A 22824-nucleotide genomic window follows, 5' to 3' on the forward strand; every position below is an offset into this window, starting at 1 on the left:
AACTGAACTCATCCCACCCAATTAAGAACACCTGAAGGTCATAGAAACAGGACTCATAAAGTCTCCCCCAAACTCTCCAGCCAAAGAAATCACAAAACAGAGCACTCATACACAACAGCAGTCCAAAAAGGCAAGGGAGACTTCCCTTCCCCCTCTGACAGTAATAAACATTCATGAGTGCTCACCATAGGCCAAGCACTGTTCTAAGTAGTACATATATTGTCTCAATCTACACAGAAACTCCGAGGTTGGTACTACTACAACCTCCCTGAGGTTGGTACCAACTCCCATTTTACAGTAAAGAAATTGATGCCCCAAGCTTCACAATAAGTGGCAGAGTGGGATCCATGCCCAGGGAGTTTTCCAAGTCCAGACCTTTAGTTATACTTCATGGTGGTGGTCTCCATACATCCAAGTTAGACACCCTGTGACGATTTCCTATTAGAAGCTGCCCTAGAACCTGGCTTTCCAGCACAGAATTAGGGTGAAGTGTGGACAGTTAATAAAGAGGATCAGGGACAGATCAGTTAAGAAAGAGGGCCAGAGTTGGTTTTTGCAGGTTGTAAAATAAAGTGCCTCAGAGTTTCAACTCCTGAAAACACTGTTTTAATTTATCTATGTGTGATCTGTCTTCCTAGAAACTCAGGGAATGAATGGAAGGATTTAAGTGAGCTTTGTGAGAATTATATGAATTACTTTACATTACATTTTTTTCTGTCTCTACAAAAGTACCTTGCTCCTATTTTCTATGTATTATTTAGTCACTGAAAATTATACATTAGGGAGGTAATTTCCCAGACTGTAACTGCCTATATTGCCAAATATTTCATTCAGAATAAATGCCTCAACACAAACACCAAAGAGCTGTCAGAGAACAGGAAGCTGTGAGTCACTTCCAAGAGCTCTGGAATAATCTGGGCATCACTTCCTAGTTTATAAGTCGTTCCCCCCATTTCCACCCAAGAATTTCCATGTAAATGATTCACAGCAATACAGACATTCTTGTCCAACTTGTGTTCAAGTGAGCAGAGGAGTCCTACCCAGGGTGTTTCCGGGTCAGGGTTTGAACTTTAACCTCCAAAGCACACACTGATTAAAATTTGAAGTGTTTCACTTTGCACATAATTTAAAACGGTGTTTCAGTGTTTTATTTACAACCTGCAGAAATCAACCCTGACCCTCTTTATTAACTGACAAAGGAAGGAATTATCATATGTATGTGTGTGTGTATTTCCAATGACCCATAAAATCCTAAATTTCTATCAATTATGGTTAAAAATCATTAGCACCAAAAAATGGTATTTTCCAACAAATGCAAAGGATGCCATATTACAAAGAATCAACACTATCACCACAGTTTTCTTAAAGAGTACAACAGTTAGGGAGTCTATGGTTTTATCACTCTTTTAACAGTCTGCATGCTACCACAGAAGGATTCTACTAGCCGAACATGACAGGTCAGAGCCGGTCCTACTCCCAGGAGATGGACAACTCCAGAATGCAACTAGGTATCTGCCCAAGCGCTAGGAGGTATCTGCACCTTTAGCCGTGGAGAATGGAAGGAGGCAGTGCCCACTACCAGCTCTGGAAATTTTCTCACACCAGAATCTTGGCGTTAGAAAAATTAAACAGCACTTTATATTTATCGAGTATTTTACACTTTCCAAGCATCCATTTTACCTCTTTAACCCCTTATTAGGTATTGGTCTCCCAACAAAGAAACTGAGACACAGTGAAGTTAATGATTTATCACATTTATAAAATCCAGTCCACACTTCTCCACAGATGACAGAACAGGCATCTAGACAGGAGTAAAATGCTGTGCTCAGAGTTCTAGGACAAATCTTTGCCAATGCTGGGTAAGAGTATTTACATCAAAAAAGGACTCACAGTAAACACCACTGAAGACAAATACAGTCAAAATTAAGACACACTGGCATTAATGTTTATATGCCACAGGTTGTATAGCTTTAGACGTAAAGGAAGAAATTAACAAGAGCACAACTACTGTAGGGGATGTTTGCTGATAGTTTAATGAGTCAAAAGCGAATAAGGACACAGAAAGTCTGAATAATAAATTGTAAAGCTATAAAATTTCCTCAACTCTCAAATTATAATCCTTATTTTCCTGAACTAAATTAAAGTTAGCTCAAAGGCCTACTCAACATGATCACTTGAGAAGACCAACACTAGTTAATATAAATCCCTCTCCATTCTCTGAGCTATACCAGGACTCCAGAACTTATAGGAGAACAGGAAAAATAGGGAAGACACTTTCTGACAGCAGCACCTTCTGGGCCCATGTCATCCATTCAAAAGCACTAGCATCCACACCCCCAGTTATAAGCCTGGAAACAGGGACCTTTCTTCCCAAGGTTGGTCCCAGTCATCCGAGACATCTCCTATGTATGCAGTTTCCCAAACTGCAAGGGTGACTCCATTACCCTCTCCCTACAAAAAACCATAACACCACCAAATCCTACCTCCAAATTCTGGAATACCCCCTCCTCTCCATCTTCACTTGTCACTACCTTAGTCCAGTATTCCGGTGTTTTGTGAGGGCTACTTCAGGGGGTTCTGCCCTCCCTAACTTTCCCTACCCGGTACTTGGCTCTTACTCTGTGTCCATCAACTTAAACATATATCCTCAAACAGCCAACAATGCATTTAATGAGAAATATTTTACTTAAGATTTTGTGGAGGTGGAGAAGAAAGTTTACATTGCCCACCAACTGGACAAAACTCTGCACATGTTCCTTTAATTACCCCCATCTTTTCCCCAAACTCCTCTCTGCAATAGCACCTCCTTCACTGACAAAATTCCCAGACCACCCTCTTTAGGTTTCAGCCTCCCATTCTCCAGGGTATTTCTTTCCTTAACCTTCACCCCCACCACTTTTCTTGTGTTGAGCAATTCAACTCTTCGCTCACTTCTGCAGTTTGCACTCTTTCACCCACCACCCTGTCACCAAACACACCTTCACCGCAAAGATCCAACCTCCTTAGAAGGCAGTAGGGGAATAGCAAATAACAAAAAAGGACAAGTTGGTAGCCACTCTAGCCTCACATGACGAAGAGAATTTTCTAAACTGACAACATCCTTTTAAAATGGCCACTAGGGGCGCCTGGGTGGTGCCATCGGTTAAGCCTCTGCCTCTTGGTTTTGGCTCAGTTCCTGAGCTCAGGGTCTGGAGACGGAGCTCCACATCAGGCTCCACGCTCAGTGCAGAGACTGCTTGAGATTCTATCTCCCTTTCCCTCTGCCCTTCCCACTCATGCTCTCTCTCTCTCTAAAATAGATAAATAAATCTTTAAAAAAATAAAACAGCCACTAACCCAAGTGGAAGTTAAATAATAATGAAATACCATTTTTTTGCCCAGAAAATTAGCATCCATCCTTTTAAAGGATAAGAACCAGCTGGAGCAATAGTTCCAGGAAATATAGAAACCCACTGTACTGGGTGCAAATTGAAACAAATTTTCTGCAGGATAATTTAGTAACAACAGGACCAAAGTCTCAAAAATGTTGATGAAGGGATTCCACTTGTAGGAATTATTCTACAGAAACAAGCTAAAATCAGCAGAGATATTGGTGTAAATATGTTCATCTCATCATTACTTATAATAATGGAAAAACTAAAACAAGCTAAATTTCTAAAAATAGAGGATTTGCTTCATAAAATATAGCATACTCTTATAAAAGTCAGGCAGTCATTAAAAGTAATGTTCTCAAAGAATATGAGGAAAAAATCACAATATATTATCAGGTTAAAATAAAGGGGATTATCAATATGTGTAATATATTCCCAGCTTTGTTTAAAGTATATATCTGCACAAGGAGTGGACAGCCAAGATGATAAAGGCAATTAGGCAAGTTCTTCCACCTGTTTCAAACACATAGAAATGTTGGATAAGGGGCACCTGGGTGGCTCACTTGGTCCAGCATCTGACTCTTGAGTTCAGCTCAGGTCATGATCTCAGGGTTGTGAAACCGATTCCTGCACTGCGCTCTGTGCTAGGCATGGAGCCTGCTTAAGATTCCCTCTCTCCCCCACTTTCTCCCTCTTAAAAAGAAAATCTTGGATAAAATAGGAATCTTTAACTTTTTTCAATATGTATCTAAGCCTAAGCAAGCAAAAGAAATCTCCTGGTACCAGAAATGAAGTGGCAACAGCAGGTCCACATTCACATCTCAAGGGACAGGAGTTGAAACCTCAGACTGAACACAGCAGAAACCCAGAAGTAGAATATAAAGCCGGAAACCAGGAAGGGGCCATCCTCTCTGTAAAGAGGGATGCTCAACATAGACTCTATATAGAGAAAAGGTACGCATGAGAAATCAGAATTCCAAATCTGCCCTGCGTGTGAGTGTGAGTTCTGAATTTTACATCACCTTACTGCAGGAACCTAAAAAACCAATGAAACCATATGGATCTGGCAGGCAGAAGCAAAACCGCCCCATAGGCACAACTCCACCACCTAGAGAATACACTGAACTCCACTAAAGAAAATATGCTGAAGATAAGCTCACAAACATTACAAATCATATAAGAACCCATCATGATGGAAGACAGTAAAAGACTTCCAAACTGGAAATCATGAAAGAAACTTTAAAATAAGTATGCCTGAAATATTCAGAGATAAGGAATTCATTTATAAGCAAAAAACAGGACATAATTTTTTAAAAACTACATTTAAAGGTATTTTAAAAATGAACAGGAGATGCTATACATAAAACTGGTAACAGGAGCAATTTGGGGGATGAGGGTAGCAAGATTATGGGTGATTGAATTTTTTTCTATATAGCTGCATATTTTATTCAATGATCATATATTACTTTTATAAGAGACAAGTGAAAGAAGGAAAAAAGTGAAGATTCACATTTAACCATTCCTACATGACAGTTAAAAATAATTTTGAAGGGGCACCCACATGGCTCAGTCAGTTCGGCATCCAACTCTTGGTTTCGGCTCAGGTCCTGATCCCATGGCTCCTGGGATCGAGCCCCGTGTCAGGCTCCAAGCTCAGCAGGAGTCTGCTTGGATATTCTCTCCCTCTGCCCCTTCCCCCCACTCACACTCTCTCTCTTTCAAATAAATAAATCTTTAAATAATAATAATTTTGAAAACTGGAGGAGATAAACTTTCTGTACTACTAGAATAAATCCAAGCTGGTATCTAATGGAATGTCCCTATATCATGAGATACCACCCCTGCCCATACCACATGCTCCAGTCACACTGAGCAGATCCTGTACATGTTACTTACCCCTTAATACCAACCCTCTGCACATGCCCTTTTCCTAGAATTCCCTTTAGCCTTTCCTCACCCTGCAAATTCCTGGTAATCATTCCAGATCCAGGTAAATACCATTTCCCTCTGGAGTCTTCCTCAGTTCCCTCAGACCAAGCAGCTACATCCCTCAGCAATGCCAAAGAAAGTCATTTAACACTTTGGTGAATGCCAGTGTGCACACTATATCTTCTGTCCTCCATCAAGGACTACGCATTTGGGGATGTACGAAACACCTTTTCTCAGATCATCTCTGAATATTGAGTGTCCAACACATTGCTTACCCATAGGTGGTACTCAATAAAAATTTGTTATTTGAATGCAAGCACAGAAAATCATTAAAATCCTACCAGGTACAAGCTCAGGGGAATCATCTGCTCAGTATAGTTGTTCTCTCTTAGCCTCAGAGAAGTGAATTAGAGTCATCTACCCACTGTTTGCTAACATCCTCTTGAACAATTGCCATCACAAATACTACTTGCCAGGTCTTTGATTTTTCTGGCTTTGTATTATATCCTATCTCTGACATGCCATGCATGTAATTATACTCATTTTATCTTCCCTATGCTATAAAATTCTCCCAGCTGATTTTAATTTTTTAAAGCTTCATTTTTTTCTTTATTATTTATTTTTTAAAGTAATCTCTATGCCCAGCATGGGGCTCATGCTCATGACCCCAAGATCAAGAGTCCCATGCTCTACCAACAGAGCCAGCCAGGCACCCCTCTTAGGTGACTGTAATCAAAACCTTAACTCATTTGCATTTAGGAAGCGTTGTTCTAGGCTTCCTTGGGCACTGGAAATACATGTAGAAATAACAAAGTGACTCTCAATTCAATCAAATGAAGTAAATAGTTTATGACTACTCGGGGTTCAACACTATGTTGAGATATAAAATAGATTTATTTTCTGTACTCAAAAAATTTCAATTCATTTGTTCATTCAGCCAATATTTACTGAGGACCACCTACACTTCTAGCCCAATGCTAAGCAGTTGAGAAGAGCATCAAGACATTTAATATCTGGTCTGGGCATTCCAGGAACTTACAAACGAGTTGTGGTGGTGGGGAGAGGGCGGGATGTGTGAGAAACACAAATAGAAAGTTAAATAGCAATGTTAGTATTATGTGTGCAATCACTAAAATTCAGAAAACAATGTTAAAAGATGTTAAAATGATCTTAAGATCATTTTTAAGATGTTATAAGAGGTGTCACAGGGCAGATGGTGTGGTCTGTATACAAAGAATTAACAGATGAGAGAGAGGCTTCTGTATACCCAAGTGATCCAGAAAGTGTTCCATGGAGGAGTGGGAACTGGGGAGAGACATGCAATCTCATGTATAATGGGGTAAAATTGCTCAAAAGTAACTAACTCTTCTACAATCCCCCTACCACATACCCTCCACCATTCCACTACTAAGCCAGGTGGATTTGAAGGGGATTCAGATTTTTTTTTTTTTTTTTTAGATTTTATTTTTAAGTAACCTCTACACCCAAGGTGCAACTTGAACTCACATCCTGAGATAAGGGTTGCATGCTCTACCAACTGAGCCAGCAAGGAACCCTCAGGATTCAGGATCTTAATGAAGGGACACCACATGGACTACAGACAATTGGGAATTCAGACACTTCTGCAGATATCAGCAGAAAGGGACATCCACACAGGAACCTAAGTCTCACCAGAAGCCAGTGTCAGACAAACAACAGTCCTGAACTAAACTCACTACCCTCAAATCCATGCCATGACACAATGAAATTTCCAAAAACTTAAATACCACCCAAAGAAGAAGATAACTGAGTTCAGCCTTAAATGACTGTTTTACCCTGTATGGCTAGAAAAGTCTTCCTCTATACGGCTACTAATAATAGAAACTATGCTGATGTAGAAAAATAAAGATATTTTATACACACCTAAATTTTGAGGCCTGAGAGTTCATCCTTGCTACAGAGGTTTAAAAAATCAAACCTATTCAACAAGGCAGGAAAGAATATCCCATGGGGAAAAAAAGTCTTCAACAAATGGCACTGGGAAAACTGGACAGCAACATGCAAAAGAAGGAAACTGGACCATTTTCTTATACCATACAACAAAATAAACTCAAAATGGATTAAAGACCTAAACAGGAGGCCAAAACCATAAAAATCCTAGAGCACAGGCAGTATTAACTTCTCCTGACATCAGCCACAGCAACATTTTTCTAGACAGGTCCCCTGAGGCAAAGGAAATAAAAACAAAAATAAACTATTGGGATTACATCAAATTAAAAAGCTTTTGCACAGCAAAGTGTGAAACAATCAACAAAACTAAAAGGCAACCTACTGAATGAGAGAAGATATCTGCAAATAATATATCCAATAAAAGGTCAGTCTCCAAAATATATAAAGAACTGATAGGGGGCGCCTGGGTGGCTCAGTCATTAAGCGTCTGCCTTCAGCTCAGGTCATGATCCCAGAGTTCTGGGATTGAGCCCCGCATCGGGCTCTCTGCTCCGCTGGGAGTCTGCTTCTTCCTCTCCCACTCCCCCTGCTTGTGTTCCCTCTCTCGCTGGCTGTCTCTGTCAAATAAATAAATAAAATCTTAAAAAAAAAAAAAAAGAACTGCTAGAACTCAACACCCAAAAAATAAATAATCTAATTAAAAATGGGCAGAAGACACAGACATTTCTCCAAAGAAGATAACCAGATGGCCAACAGACATGTGAGAAGATGCTCGACATCACTCATCATCAGGGAAATGCAAATCAAAACCACCTCACTCCTGTTGGAATGGCTAAAGTCAAAACCACATGAAAAAACAAGCATTGGCAAGGATGTGGAGAAAAAGGAACCCTCACACACTGTTGGTAGGAATGCAAACTGTGGAAAACAGTATGGAGGTTCCTCAGAAAGTCGAAAATAGAACTACCCAACAATCCAGTAATCGCACTAGTGTGTATTTACCCCCAAAATACAAAAATACTAATTCGAAGGGATACACGCACCCCTACGTTTATTGCAGCATTATTTACAATAGCCAAGATATAGAAGCAACCCAAGTACCCACTGATAGATGAATGGATAAAGGAGATGTGATGTGATGTGATGTGTGTCTATTCAGCCATAACAAAGAATGAAATTTTGCCATTTGCAACAACATGGACGGAGCTAGAGAGTATAATGCTAAGCAAAATAAGTCAGAGAAAGATAAATACAGTATGATTTTACTCATATGTGGAATTTAAGAAACAAAACATATGAGAAAAAAAATAAACTAAAAACCAGACTCTTAACTATACAGAACAAAGTGATGGTTACCAGAGGGGAGGTGGGAGGGAGGATGGGTGAAACAGGTGATGGATTAAGGACTGCACTTGTGATGAGCACTGGGTTATGTATGAATTGTTGAATCACTCTATTATACACCTGAAACTAACACAATACTGTATGCTAACTGGAATTAAAATAAAATTTTCTTTTAATTTTTTATATTTAAAAAAATCTAAAATAAGGCAGCACATCATTACATTCCAAAATGAGCCTCAAAGACACAGATGGTAGGGCTGCATTTTAACACATATACTAAACTCTACACCTAGGCAGTCTTTTTAAAGCATATGTGTTTCTGCCAGCCCTGAAATACCACTATTGTTCCTATGTTCCAAAGACCATTCTCACAGACCAGTAAATGGGCCATGGGTTGTTGAAGATGCCAACCCTTCAAGCCAGCATTTCTGCCCTAACAGGGCAGCAGCCCCAGACTTCCTTCTCAGTACCCTGCACCCTCTTGCCTTCCAATGAGCTTGAAACCTGACAAAATCCAAGATGCAATGCTAGGTTTCTATCTCACCAGCTATGCAATCTTGGGTAGCCGACCTCTCTGGATCTCACTTGTAATACTGGAAGTAATAATACCTACACCTCATAAGGTTGTCAGGATCAAATGGAAGAGCATACATGAAAGGCCACACATTACTTTACTGCTTCTTCCAGGAGACTATGCTTTAAACTACTTTTGTAATTATAGAATAAAGAGCTGTATTCTCCTTTTTAAAAATTTCAGAATCTCAGGCGAAGTGAGCAGACAGGGAGGAAGTTTCGGGGAGAGAGGTCTCCTGGCCCCCATACTCACACCTGTACACGAATTGTACCTTGATCACATCTGATGAAGCTGGCCAGCCTCTTCAGGAGCGGTGACAGCAGGAGTGAGAAGAGGAAAAAGAATGGAGAAAGATTAAATTTGCATTTAAAGTAGTTCCAGGGGGCCTGGGTGGCTCAGTCGTTAAGCATCTGCCTTTGGCTCAGGGCATGATCCTGGCATTCTGGGATCGAGCCCCGCATCAGGCTCCTCCGCTGGGAGCCTGCTTCTTCCTCTTCCACTCCCCCTACTTGCGTTCCCTCTCTCGCTGTCTCTCTCCCTGTCAAATAAGTAAATAAAATCTTAAAAAAATAAAGTAGTTCCATATTTTATATAGAAATGTCGGAAGGATGTTTACATATGATAAAAAATAATGGCACAATGATGGGGTTTTTGGATAATCTTTAACGTTCTGCTTTGCTCTTTTCTTTAATTCCTATACTGAAAACACACACATACTTGAAAACTAGAGTTGATTTTTTGGACCACACTTTCACAAGCTTTTTATTCAGCATTATTCATAATAGCTAAGACAACCAAAATGTCCATCAACTGATGAAAGAATAAACAAAATGGGATATTATCCATAGAATAGAACATTATTCAGCAATAAAAAGGAATGCAATACAACATAGGTCACAACACGGAGGATCCTTGAAAATATTATGCCAGTAAAGGAGAACTTACACATAAAACTACTTATCCACTTTTAAAACCACATTTTACATCTTCTCCCATGATCTCACAAGTTTTCATGAACATCTTTTCTAAATTAAATGTTTATTTTTAATAGCTTTATTAAGATATAATTAACAAACACCAAAGTATTCATATTTAAAGTACAAAATTCGAAGTTTTGACATACTATACACATCACTATAATCAAGACAGTGAACATAACACTCCCACAAATTTCCTCACACTCTCTGTAATACCCCATTCCCATCTCTCCCTGTTCCTGGGCAACCAATAATGTGTTTAATGTCACTACAGATTAGCTTGCATTTTCCAGAGTTTTTAAGCTTTTATTTATTTGAGAGTGTGAGAGAGAGCATGAGCAGGGACAGGGAAGAGGGAGAAGCAGACCCCCGCTAAGCAGGGAGCCTGATGCAGGGCTCAATCCCAGGACTCTGGGATCATGAGCTGAGCTAAAGGCAGATGCTTGACTGAGCCACCCAGGCGCCCCTCTAGAGTTTTATATAAATAGAATCGTGCATACATACTCTTTTCTTCTGACCTCTTTTACTCAGCATAGATGTTTTTAGGTTTATCTACGTTGCTGTGTATTTTAATAGTGTATTCCTTTATAATTCCTGAATAAGATTCCTTTGTAGGACAAATCATTAAGACATTTAGTTTGTTTACAAATTTAGACTGTTACACAAGAGCTGCTGTGAACATAAGTATAAAAATCAATGGACATATGCGTTCATTTTTCTTTAATATTATTCTGCAGTTGTTTTGTAATTCCTTTGGTTTTGGCGTCAGAATCATTTTGGCTTTATTGATGAGTTGGGAAATACGCCTTCCTACTTGTCTGAAGAAGTTTGTACAGAATTGGTATTATGTGTTCCTTATATTGTCCCTATGTTATATAGTTCCTATGTTCCACCTAGGCCTGGAGTTTTCTTTGCAGGAATGTTTTTAACTACAAAGTCAATTTCTTTAATAAATATAGGGAATTAGATATAGATATCTATAGAGTCTATAGTGATGTCACTTCTCCCATTCCTTATATTGATATGTGTCTTTTTTTTTTTTTCTACTCAGTCTGGCTAGATGTTTATCAGTCTTATTGATCATCTCAAAAACTAGCTTTTGGTTTCATTGATTTTTCTCTATTTTTCTGTTTTCAATCTTGTTGATATCTACTCTCATCATTATTATCTTCTTTACTCTGCCTTTGGACTTATTTTGCTCTTCTTTTTCTAGCTTCTTAAGGAAGAAAATGAAGCCACTGATTTGAGGTCTTTCTTCTTTTCATACAGGGCCTTTTAGTGCAATAGTTCCCCCTAAGTATTGCTTTAAGTGGTATCTCACACATTTTGATATGTTGTGTTTTCATTTCACTTCAATTTCATTTTAATTCAGTTTAAAATACTTCATTCTGTTTTTAAGTTCTTCTTTCATCACTGAGTTATTAATTAGTTTCCAAATACTTGTGGATTTCCCTAATTGGGTTTTTAATTTAATTCCACTATGGTGAGAAAACATGCTTCATTTGACTTGCATTGAGACTTGTTTTATGGACTAGCATATGATCTAATTTGGTGAACACTGTGTTCACTTTAAAAGAAAGAACATTCTGCTGCTGTTGGGTGGAGTGTTCTATAAATACAAAACGTCAAGTTGGATGATAGTGTTGTCTTCTAAGTTCTCACTAAGTTTCTGTCTACTGTCTCTATTCAACTGAAATCTTCAACTATTATTGGGGATCTATTTCTTACTGCGTATCAAGTTTTGCTTCATTTATTTTGAAGATCTGCTATTAAGTATATAAGTATGAATTGACCCCTTTATCATTATGAAATGACCTTCTTTATCCCTAGAAATAGCTTTTGCCTGATATTAATATAGTCAGAGTCCAGCTTTCTTTTGGTTTGCCTTACCATGGTTTATCTTTTCCAATCCTGTTACTTTTAATCTATCTATGTCTTTATATTTAAAGCGTAGTTTCTTCAAGGCAACATTTAGGTGGGTGTTGTATTTTCACCCAATCTGAACTATCTCTGCTTTTTAACTGGGGTGTTTAGACCATTAACTTTTTATTTATTTTTCTGTCTATTTATTTCCATTAACCTTTTAATGTGATCATCGATATGGTTAGGTTTAAGTCTCTTATCTTGCTCTTTGTCCCACCTGGTCTTTGTTTCCTTTCTTCCTCTTTTTTCTATCTGTTTCTGGATTACTGAACTATTACTTATAATTCCATTTTTTCTCCTTTCTTGGCTCAACTCTGTTATTTGAGTGGTTGCTTTAGGGTTTGTACTCATCGCAGCTTATCTTCAAGTGATATGACACCATTCCACATAGAATAGAAGGATGTTACAGTGGTATACTTCCATTTTTCCCCACCAGTCCTTTATGCTACTTTTGACATACATTTTACATATATTATAAACCCCATATACATTTTATTCTTTCATTTAAATATTTATCTTTCAAATATACTTAAATAATAAGAAAAGACCTTACAGTTTACCTATATACACAGTACCATTTCTGGTGTTCTTCCTTCCTTTGTAAAGATCTGTATATCTGTATGGTATCATTTTCTTTCTGCCTGAAGATCTTCCTATAACATTTTTTATAGTGGGGGTCTGCTGAGGATGAATTTTTCCACTTGCTACACGTCTGAAAGGTTTTTATTTCATCTTTATTTTTGAAAGATATTTTTGTTGGGTGTAAAATTCTAGGTTGACCGCTTTCCTTTCAGTATTTTAATGATGTTCCTTCACTCTCTTATGCACATTATTTCCAACAGGAAATTTACATTGTCTTTATCTTTCTTCCTCTGTATGTAATTATGTAAGTGATCTTTTTTCTTTGGTTTCTTTTAAGATTTTATCCTTAAAGATCAGTTCCATTATCTTGGCTTTCAGCAATTTAATTTTCTAGATTTTTATACTGAGCATGAAATACATGAGCAAAGAAAACATGACCCATAATGATATGGGCAAGTCGGTCAACCAAAAATGACCCAGAACTGACACAGATAATAGAATTATCAGATAATGGCACCAAAACAATCATTACAACTATATTCCGAATGCTTAAAAGAGTTAAGTGTGGAGACATTGAAAATACTTTAAAAGATTTGTACTGAACTTCTAGAGATAAAAACTATAACATGCCAGATGAACAATACACTGGGTGGTCTTAAGGGCAGATTAGACATTGTAGAAGAAAAGAATAGTGATCTTGAAGACATAGCAATAGAAACTATCCAAAATGAAACAGAGAAAAGAAATTACAAAAAAAATTAAAAATATCATCAGTGATCTGTGGGACTTCAGGTGACTAATATCCATGTACTTGGAGTCCCTAAGGAGGAGGGGAAACAGAAAAAAATATTTGACGAATCACAGGTAAAAATTTTCCAAATTTGGGGCACCTGGGTGGCTCAGTAGGTTGGGTGACTGCTTGGGCTTGGGTCATGATCTCAGGGTCCTGGGATCGAGCCCCAAGTTGGGCTCCTTGCTCAACAGGGAGCCTGCTTCTCTCTCTCCCTATACCTGCCGCTCCCCCTGCTTGCGCTTTCTCTCTCTCAAATTAATAAATAAAAATCTTTAAAATTTTTTTCCAAATTTGATGGAAATTATAAGCCTACAGATCCAACAAGCTCAATTAACTAAAGCAAAAGATACATGAAGAAAACTGCATCAAGGCACATTGCTGAAAAGCAATGTAATTTTCTTTTCTCTGTTTCATTTTGGATAGTTTCTATTGCTATGTCTTCAAGATCACTATTCTTTTCTTCTACAATGTCTAATCTGCCCTTAAGACCACCCAGTGTATTGTTCATCTGGCATGTTATAGTTTTTATCTCTAGAAGTTCAGTACAAATCTTTTAAAGTATTTTCAATGTCTCCACACTTAACTCTTTTAAGCATTCGGAATATAGTTGTAATGATTGTTTTGGTGCCATTATCTGATAATTCTAATATCTGTGTCAGTTCTGGGTCATTTTTGGTTGACCGACTTGCCCATATCATTATGGGTCATGTTTTCTTTGCTCATGTATTTCATGCTCAGTATAAAAATCTAAAAAACCTGAAGTACTTGGGAGGTATCCTTCTGGATTATTTTAATTTCCAAATACTCGTGTGTACTTATATACCTAGATACATCTATGATTTTTTAAATTGGGTTATGCCATAGATTTTAAACATTATTTTAATAGCTACATATAATGGGAAAGGCAAATGAAAACAATGACCCCACATCTTAAACCACATTGCTCTCCTGAGTGGTGTATATCTAAAAGAGCTGAAGATATGCATACTCTATGACACGCAATTCCACTTCTAGAAATTTATCCCAGAGAAACTCCTATACAAATATACCAAGATAAAGGTAAAAGCACACCACTATTAACAGTATCAAAAAATTCAGGGTGCCTGGGTGGCTCAGCCCGTCTGCCTTCAGCTCAGGTCATGATCCCAGGGTCCTGGAATTGAGCCCCACATCAGGCTCCCTGCTCAGTGGGAAGTCTGTTTCTCCCTCTCCCCCCTGCTCATGCTCTCTCTTGTTATCTCTCTCTCTCTCTCACATAAATAAATAAATAAATAAAATATTTTAAAAAATAGTATCAAGAAATTGGAAACCACCTGAATTCCTCATCAGGTGACCAGATAATTACAGAATATTCACTTAGCGAAATACTACACAACAGTTAAGATGAACTTGATATTGGTTTTAACATGAGAAATATATGCAAATGAGGAAAAGTATACAGCAGATATCATCTGTGAAAAATTTTAAAGCATTTAAAATAGTACTTTATATTATTAATGGAAATACATCAATGGAAAAATATAGAAAGATGGGTGGGAAAAATAACTAACATGCAACTTCAGAACTGTTAGTGAGGTAAAGGATTAAAATGAGGAAGAGCCTTCAGTCATCTCTCTAATGTTTTACTCCTTACAGAAAACAGAGAGCTGATGCATAAAATAAATGGTAAATTGCTGACATTTCTTAAATCTGGGTACAGAAAATGTGTGTATATTGTATTATTCTCATTATTCTTTTGCATGTTTCACTATTTTATAACTAGAAGTATGAAAGAAAACTTACACAGAACAATATTACATTAGGGCACATCCTACAACTGTATAGAGCTGAGCAAGGAGCCCAACTTGGGGCTCGATCTTTCCATCATGCTTTTACTTAGTCATCCTCTTCATCTAGTTTTAAGAAAATACAGGACAAAATCTGCTTTTAAAGAAAATTATGTAGCAACTCCCCCAAGTTAACATTTCAGTTTGTGAATATAGAGGAAAAGCTGAAGTGTGTCAGGCTTTGTTCTTTGACTGAAATAAAGAACACCTAGAATGAAAGGCTAAATGATGAATGGGGTCTAAAACAGACCAGCCCGGACACAGGTGTACACAAACCTACAATAGTATAATTTTTTAAGTTCATAATATTGACCATATGAAGAGACTCTACTATGTGCCAGACACTTTATATAAATTATCTCTAATTATTTTTTTAATTTTTAAGTAATCTCTTTACCCAATGTGGGGCTCAAACTCACAACCTAGAGATCAAGAGTCACATACTCCACTGACTGAGCCAGCCAGGCACCCCAAATTATTTCTGATTCTTAAAACAACTCCCCAAAGTAGAAATGTACCTATTTTTACTCATAAAGACACTCAAGCTCAATAAGGTTAAGTAACTCACCCAATACCACTCAGCTAGTAAGCACTAGAGTCATATAATTCAAACAACAGTGTCAAGGTCCATGTTTCCACTACTCCATATAAGGCTGGGCCCAGGAAAGTACCAGGATCTGTGACAAGGGAATTTAATCATTCTCCTTACAGAGTTAGACTCATGTTTATCCAACATTTGCAATCTTTGAAAATCCTACTTTAGTTAATTTCAGTATCTTAAAATAACATTGTTCTATTTGTGTTTTCATGTAAGTCTGTTTATTCAGTTAATATAAGTGTCTCAGGGCAAACACACTAGACATTTCCTTCTTAGCTAATAATGATGACCTAAATTTTGTGAAAGAAAAAATAAATTTGAAACTGATTCTTCATAGTGGGCTAAAACCAAAGACTAAGGAAGACTATCATGACATTGTATGGAATAGGTGCCATTATCAAGATAAAGAAGTCTCACATTTAAGCGCTAATTTATTTATTTATTTATTTAAGATATTTATTTAGAGAGAGAGAGAGTATGGGGGGGGGGGTGCAGGCAGAGAGAGAGGCAGAGAGGGAATCTCAAGCCAACTTCCCGCTGAGCGGGGAGCCTGACATGGGGTTCCATCTCACAACCCTGAGATCATGACCTGAGCCCAAACCTAGAGTCATATACTTAATTGACTGCACCCACATACCCCTGTGCTTTCTAATTTATAAAGCACTTTCACATATCTTATCCCATTTGACCCACATTAATCCATTAAGTAGAACTGAAAATAATAGTTTTCTATGTAATAGTATTATCTGCTTCCCTATATTATTTTACTCCCATTTTACAAATAAGGAAACAGACTCCAAGAAATCAACCTACATAGCCTAGGTCATCTGCTGCTGAGTGTCAAAGCTGGTACTGCTTTCAGTGTGCTTGAGTCCCAGGTCAATAAACCACACTGACTCTTGAATGTCCAAGAGCAATGAAGACATGAAATAGGATGTCAGGGAAACCAAGGAATCATCTTTCCACACGATATTCAAGGAAGAGATCTGAGCCTATTTTATATAGACATTGAAATTAGAAGACTTAGTGTAGAGATTTACAAAACAGTTCTGTATCTGGTTCTTTTTACTTTTTAAATTCTAATTTAACCCCAAATTCTCCCTTTTTTCTAATAAGTAAAATATTTACTTATTACATTCAATAAGAATTATCACTCATAAGTAAGATAATGCCACGAGTACATAATTAGTAGGATAATACAGCATGGCATTTTCAAGGTTACAGTATTAAGCACTGCTAAAAATACTGATTTGCATAGTAAGGTCACAAAACGCTACAGAGAGCTAAAAACATACAAAAGTGATGAAAATCAGGCTAGAAAGTAAACATAAATTTAGATGAATAGTTTATATTTGAAATGCCCAGATCTTCCCCCATGGGATTGATGGTCTCTTGATTTTTAGCCATTTTTTATCAAAAGCTATGGGCACTGCACCCAGAAAAATGCACAGAGATCTGAATTTTATATATGATTTCAGAGAGTCTGTAGATGTTCCTTCCACCCTCAAGCCCATTCATGGACCTCCAAGAGGTCTACCAGCTCCAGGTTAAGAACGTCAACCCCAGATTTCCCCTAAAAGTTCCCTTGGGAAGAAAACATTTTAGAATAATTTCTTAGAGAATATGTTCTCAACAGATTTCTTCAACATTTTCAGTGAAAAACAAGAAGTGAATCAGCAAGGCTTGCTGGTATAAAACCGAGCAATAAATAACCGTGCCTCATGAAAGGCAAACAGGCACACATATAACCATGATTCACGTCTACTGATATAAGTGTACAGACAGAGTTATATGGGAGGAGAAAAGAAGCAAATATGGGTCTAACAAAGATTTTCTGAGGGGATAATGTTAAAGCTGAGTGGGCCTTGAAGAATAAGGAGACTTTCAAAGTTGTGTTTGGGTGTCACATAATTTCTAAAATCTTGACTTAAAAAGCATATCCTACGGGGCGCCTGGGTGGCACAGCGGTTAAGCGTCTGCCTTCGGCTCAGGGCGTGATCCCGGCGTTGTGGGATCGAGCCCCACATCAGGCTCCTCCGCTGTGAGCCTGCTTCTTCCTCTCCCACTCCCCCTGCTTGTGTTCCCTCTCTCGCTGGCTGTCTCTATCTCTGTCGAATAAATAAATAAAATCTTAAAAAAAAAAAAAAGCATATCCTAGTATGTCATTCATATTTCTGAAAAGTATTCCTTATAGAAACAACTTCCAAGCAGTGAGAGTTACTTATTTATGAGAATGAGTTAATAGACATGTAACAAAAAAAAAGATAAAAAAATAAATGGGATGAAAATCCCAGATTAAAAAAAAACCACCTTTAAAGTCATCCAGTCCTGGGGTACCTGGGTGGTTCAGTCTGTTAGGTGTCTGACTTTGGCTCTGGTAATGATCTCGGGGTCTTAGGATTGGTGCGCATCAGGCTTCCCGCTCAGCAGGGAATCAGCTTGTCCCTCTCCGTCTGCCCCTCCCCCTGCTCGTACTCATTCTCTCTAATAAATAAATAAATAAAATCTTTAAAAAAAGAAAAAAAGGCATCCAGTCCAACATACTCTATAGATGAGAAGACTGAGGCCAAGCCTTCAGCTCCTCAAAAGATACCTAGAACAAAGGTCCCCAACAGAGGGCAGGAAGAGAACATTAGGAAGCAGTATTAAGGAACAAAATTAGATGTACAAACATTTAACATACTTATTATCACTAGCATCCTAACTTGGTCCTTATGGTAGAGGATCCCATGTCACAAACAGTTCATGAGACTCCTCAAGAGAGGAGTGGATATTCCACAAAGCAGAAGCTGAACAGTGGGCCATCGCTCCTTTGACCACTTCCAGTATTCCTGACATCCTGAAATTTATGTATGCCTGAGTGAATAGATTGACAAATGACATAACTTAGCTGATAGCAAGCCTGTCTTCACTAAATGGGCAAGTAGCTTAAAATGATGCTTACACAGAAACTGGGTACTGAAAATACACTAATCATACAAGCCTATGAAAATGGAGGAGCAGACACCTCCACTCCTAATGAGTTTTTTCCAGCTACATTAGAAAATAAAACAGAAGCGCATATGACCACAAGTTGGACAAATGATCCGAAATTATCAAGACTACATAAAATAGTTTTACACTGTCACTGATAACAAACAGTACCCTGTGTCTATATTATACCATGAGATATTAGTTATTACAAATATCTTCCTTGGAAGTGGTGTACACACAAAATGTTTTTATTGATGGGAGAACAATGAAAAAAGCCTGGAGGCCAGTGTTCCAAGGACAAAGAGCTCAGTGTCCAGCCTCTCCTGGAATAGGTAAAGGGAGAATTCTTCCCACCATTTGCTACTTCTGGTTAATGACAGCATCTCTTCTACCCTGTAAGACTGAGAACTGGGTTGGAATCATTTGGAAGGAAAGAAACATAAGGAATCCTAAAAGCCTCAATTCTAATAAAAAGGGATAGTCAGAAAAGGCCAGTAAATGTTTATAATTCTTAAAGCAATTCAGGCCCAGACACAATGAGCATTAGAGATGAAAATCAGCACTTAGAAAAAAGAGGCAGCCAAGCACTCAGTGGACTCTATTCAGGAGTTCAGGATGCATGCCTGCAGTGCATACCTAACCCCAAGTCCACTCCATTCTCCACAGGCTCCTATTCCTAGGATCCCTAGCAATAGGGCCTTTTATAGCACTGAATGTAAGTCAGTGTGAACTTGGACTTTTTTAATGGCTAGATAAGGCCACGCCATTAGTAACATTTGTAGCTACGCAAAGTAACATAATAAGGGTAATCAAATATCATGCTTTGGGTCGTAAGCTGATCTAAACTAAAGATCATAAAGGAATGTTATCCCCCTCCTCTGCAAGAACACAATTGAGCATTTGGCTCCCTCATTATGAAAGGACTGGCACAAGGGCACAGCCTTTGTTGGACTCCGGGCATAATACAGGAAAGGGAATTCTGGCTCCTCAGAAAGCCATAAAGGGTTTCTTAAGAACTGTGTGAAATTTGTCCATGGTACTTGCTTTCCGGAGTTCATTGGTCATGATGTGTTTGTTTCTCTCAGAAGAGCCACCGAGTACTCTACTCTATGATGCACACAAATAAACTTAAATGGCTGACTGCTTCACAAAGCTGAGCAGGTCAGTCTTACCTTACTGTGGAGGTTTGAGCGCTCAGGTCACTGCGCAAAGGAAACATACTTAACTTTTCAGAAGCTGGCCCCTTTTAAGAATACTCAGAGTCTTTAATTCTTTGGCACTAAGAGCTGTGCAAACTGCCAGCAGTATCAGTATCCAACTTTCCTCGACATGCATCATTCAAGACCTTCTCAGCTTTACATGGGCTGGGAACTGCTCATTTTCTGTTTTACTAAGAAAAGAGCTCAAGTGAGGCTGCCACAGCTTTCAGGACTGTGTAGGGGAAAGATCTATGGTTCTCCAGCCAATTTCAGAAACCATTAAGAATGCTCACAGTGAAAGGCAACATGCTTATCTGTATACTATATAAGGACATTTCCTGAAAACCTTCAGCTTCTTCCCAAATTCAGTGAAACAGTGGGGTGGAAAAAGCTTTTAAGCAACAGCACTATTTCCAAGTACATTCTGGTACTTAAAAATGTAGAAGAGCAAAAATACTGATAAAGAATTTATTTCAATTAAGACATTTTCTTCAGACTCCAGATGGTTGGATATTTTCTTAACATGTCCCAATACTGGCAACATCTTCTATTACCATTTGTTTTATGTATCTGTGAAATTCCTTTAGAAAAAAGAAAAGTCTTGCTTATCCATGATTAAACCATAGATTGGAAGAGCTGTTTCATTAGACTAAAAGAATCAAGCTTCAAAGCAATTATACATATACATTCTAGAGGGCACAGAGTGTGTGTTGTCACGTTAGCACGTTCCTAAGAATTTATATACATTTCTACAGGAAAAATTAAAGTCAAATCAAAAATTATGAATTGAATTTTTTAATCAATCCAACCCTGAGTAAACCAAAACAGCCCTTTCTTACCTAACAAGTATTGCTTAGGGAAGAAATAATTTTCAAAACAGAAAAATTGGGGCATCTGGGTGGCTCAGTCAGTTAAGCGTCTGCCTTGGGCTCCGGTAATGATCCCAGGGTCCTGGGATCAAGCCCCACACTGCGCTCCTTGCTCAGCGGGGAGTTTGCTTCTCCCTCTCTCTCTGCCACTCCCCCTACTTGTGCTCTCCACCTCTCTCTCTCTCTGGCAAACAAATAAAAATCTTTAAAAATTTAAAAAAAATCCAAAAATTAAAAGAGAATTAAGAACCATGTGACCCTCACACCATGGTTCCTATTTGCATTGATTATGCAAAGCCACCTAGAATCCCAAACCAAGAATGCACTAAAACAAAACATGAGGGGGTTTATTTCAATTTAACAAACATAAAGCAGTTGCAGAATCTGAGGCCCGATTATTGCTATTAACATAAGGGAAAATTTTGCATACCTGCTTCTGTTGGTCTTATCACCTGAGACTTGGAGGTCCAAGAAAACAACTCAGAAGATTTAAACTTCAGCAGAAGATCCTCTGCCGAAGTCAGTGTTTGACCAAAGAAAGTAAGCAAGGCCAAACTGAAGTATTCTGCCTACTACTAAGATTTTAATCTCAAAAGAACTTGGTCTCAAGTAGAAAGGCCAATTTGCAACATGGGTGTGGTTTGGAACTATAAAAAAATCAAGAGGCAAAAATGTAGATGATACCACCATTTGTTTGATTATGACTGTGGCTTAAATTATACCTGGATTTTCATTTTGGTATTTAGATTCCACTCAAGCAGGTCTTCATCCTATGGAATGCAACTGTCTTATGAGGTATTATGTTATTTTTATACATATTCCTTTGCCACTTTAAATTTGGAAATGGCAACTTTGTTTTCACCACATGAACAATCATTAAACAATTAAGTATACATTGAAATTCCTGGAAATAACTAGGAAATTGTGTTAAACTTAAAAACAAAACAAACCCTACATCCTACTGAATTTTTTTTTACAGTCACTGAACTAATTTTAAGGAAATGTACAAAATCACCTTTGAATAATAACCAGAAACATTATATAGAATTACATAGTGTTAAAGCTAGACAGAAAGTGCCTCAAAGGTTATAGTCCAATTCTACTTTTTAAGTGTGGCAGGAAAAGGTTCACTTATAAAATCCATAATCCATTTTCACTGAATGGTTAATTCTCTGAAGAGGAAGTGTGAAACACATTTTATGATGCCTCCATAAAATTAAAGAATGCCTGTTATAAAACTGCTTCACAAAGTGAAAGAAAAAGTGAAGGGTTTGTATGGTACCAGCCAGTTAAAAAAAAAAAAAGTACATACGATTCCATTTATATCAAATTCTAGAAAATGCAAACTAATCTATGAAGACAGAAATCAGATGAATGATTGCCTAGAATAGGGATGGAAGGAGGGACAGACTGCAAAGGGACATAAAGAAACTCTGGGGGCTAATGAAAATATTCTGCATCTTGATTGTGGTAATGATTTTGTGAGTACGTACATCTAATCAAAACATACTAAACTGTCTGCTCTAAAAGGGTAAGGTCTATTATTCCACCGTGATGATTGTTAAAAATACACTGACATATATTTAAAAGGCACCAACAGTGCAAAAGTGTTCCCCTTTCTCTACATCCTCGCCAACATCTGCTGTTTACTGAGCTGTTGATTTTAGCCATTCTGACAGGTGTGAGGTGGTATCTCATGGTGGTTTTGATCTGTATTTCCCTGATGCTGATGAGTAATATTGAGCATCTTTTCATGTGTCTGTTAACCATCTGGATGTCTTCTCTGAAAAGTGTCTATTCATGTCTTCTGCCCATTTCTTGATTGGATTATGTGTTCTTTGGGTGTTGAGTTTGACAAGTTCTTTATACATTTTGGATACTATCCAATATGTCATTTGCAGATATCTTCTCTCATTCTGTCCGTTTTAGTTTTGTTG

At 37.9% G+C, this 22824-nt stretch overlaps 1 protein-coding gene across 14 annotated transcripts in view; it reads right to left on the reverse strand.

Moving 5' to 3' along the window:
• PLS1 (plastin 1) overlaps positions 1-22824 on the reverse strand; it is a 102589-nt gene that overhangs the window by 56070 nt on the left and 23695 nt on the right. For 7 of the 14 annotated variants that reach the window (XM_026497185.4, XM_044383466.3, XM_044383461.3 and 4 more), the window contains one exon: positions 9419-9449. The exons of 4 other annotated variants lie outside the window; for them this stretch is intronic. The gene's annotated coding sequence lies outside the window, so the exon portion shown is untranslated. Of the gene's footprint in view, positions 1-9418; positions 9450-21317; positions 21753-22824 lie in introns of those variants that run through there. 3 more of the 14 variants (XM_057315939.1, XM_057315940.1, XM_057315941.1) reach the window with 2 other exon arrangements.

Source organism: Ursus arctos, unplaced genomic scaffold, assembly GCF_023065955.2.
Source record: "Ursus arctos isolate Adak ecotype North America unplaced genomic scaffold, UrsArc2.0 scaffold_20, whole genome shotgun sequence".
In the NCBI taxonomy this organism is placed as follows: Eukaryota; Metazoa; Chordata; class Mammalia; order Carnivora; family Ursidae; genus Ursus; species Ursus arctos.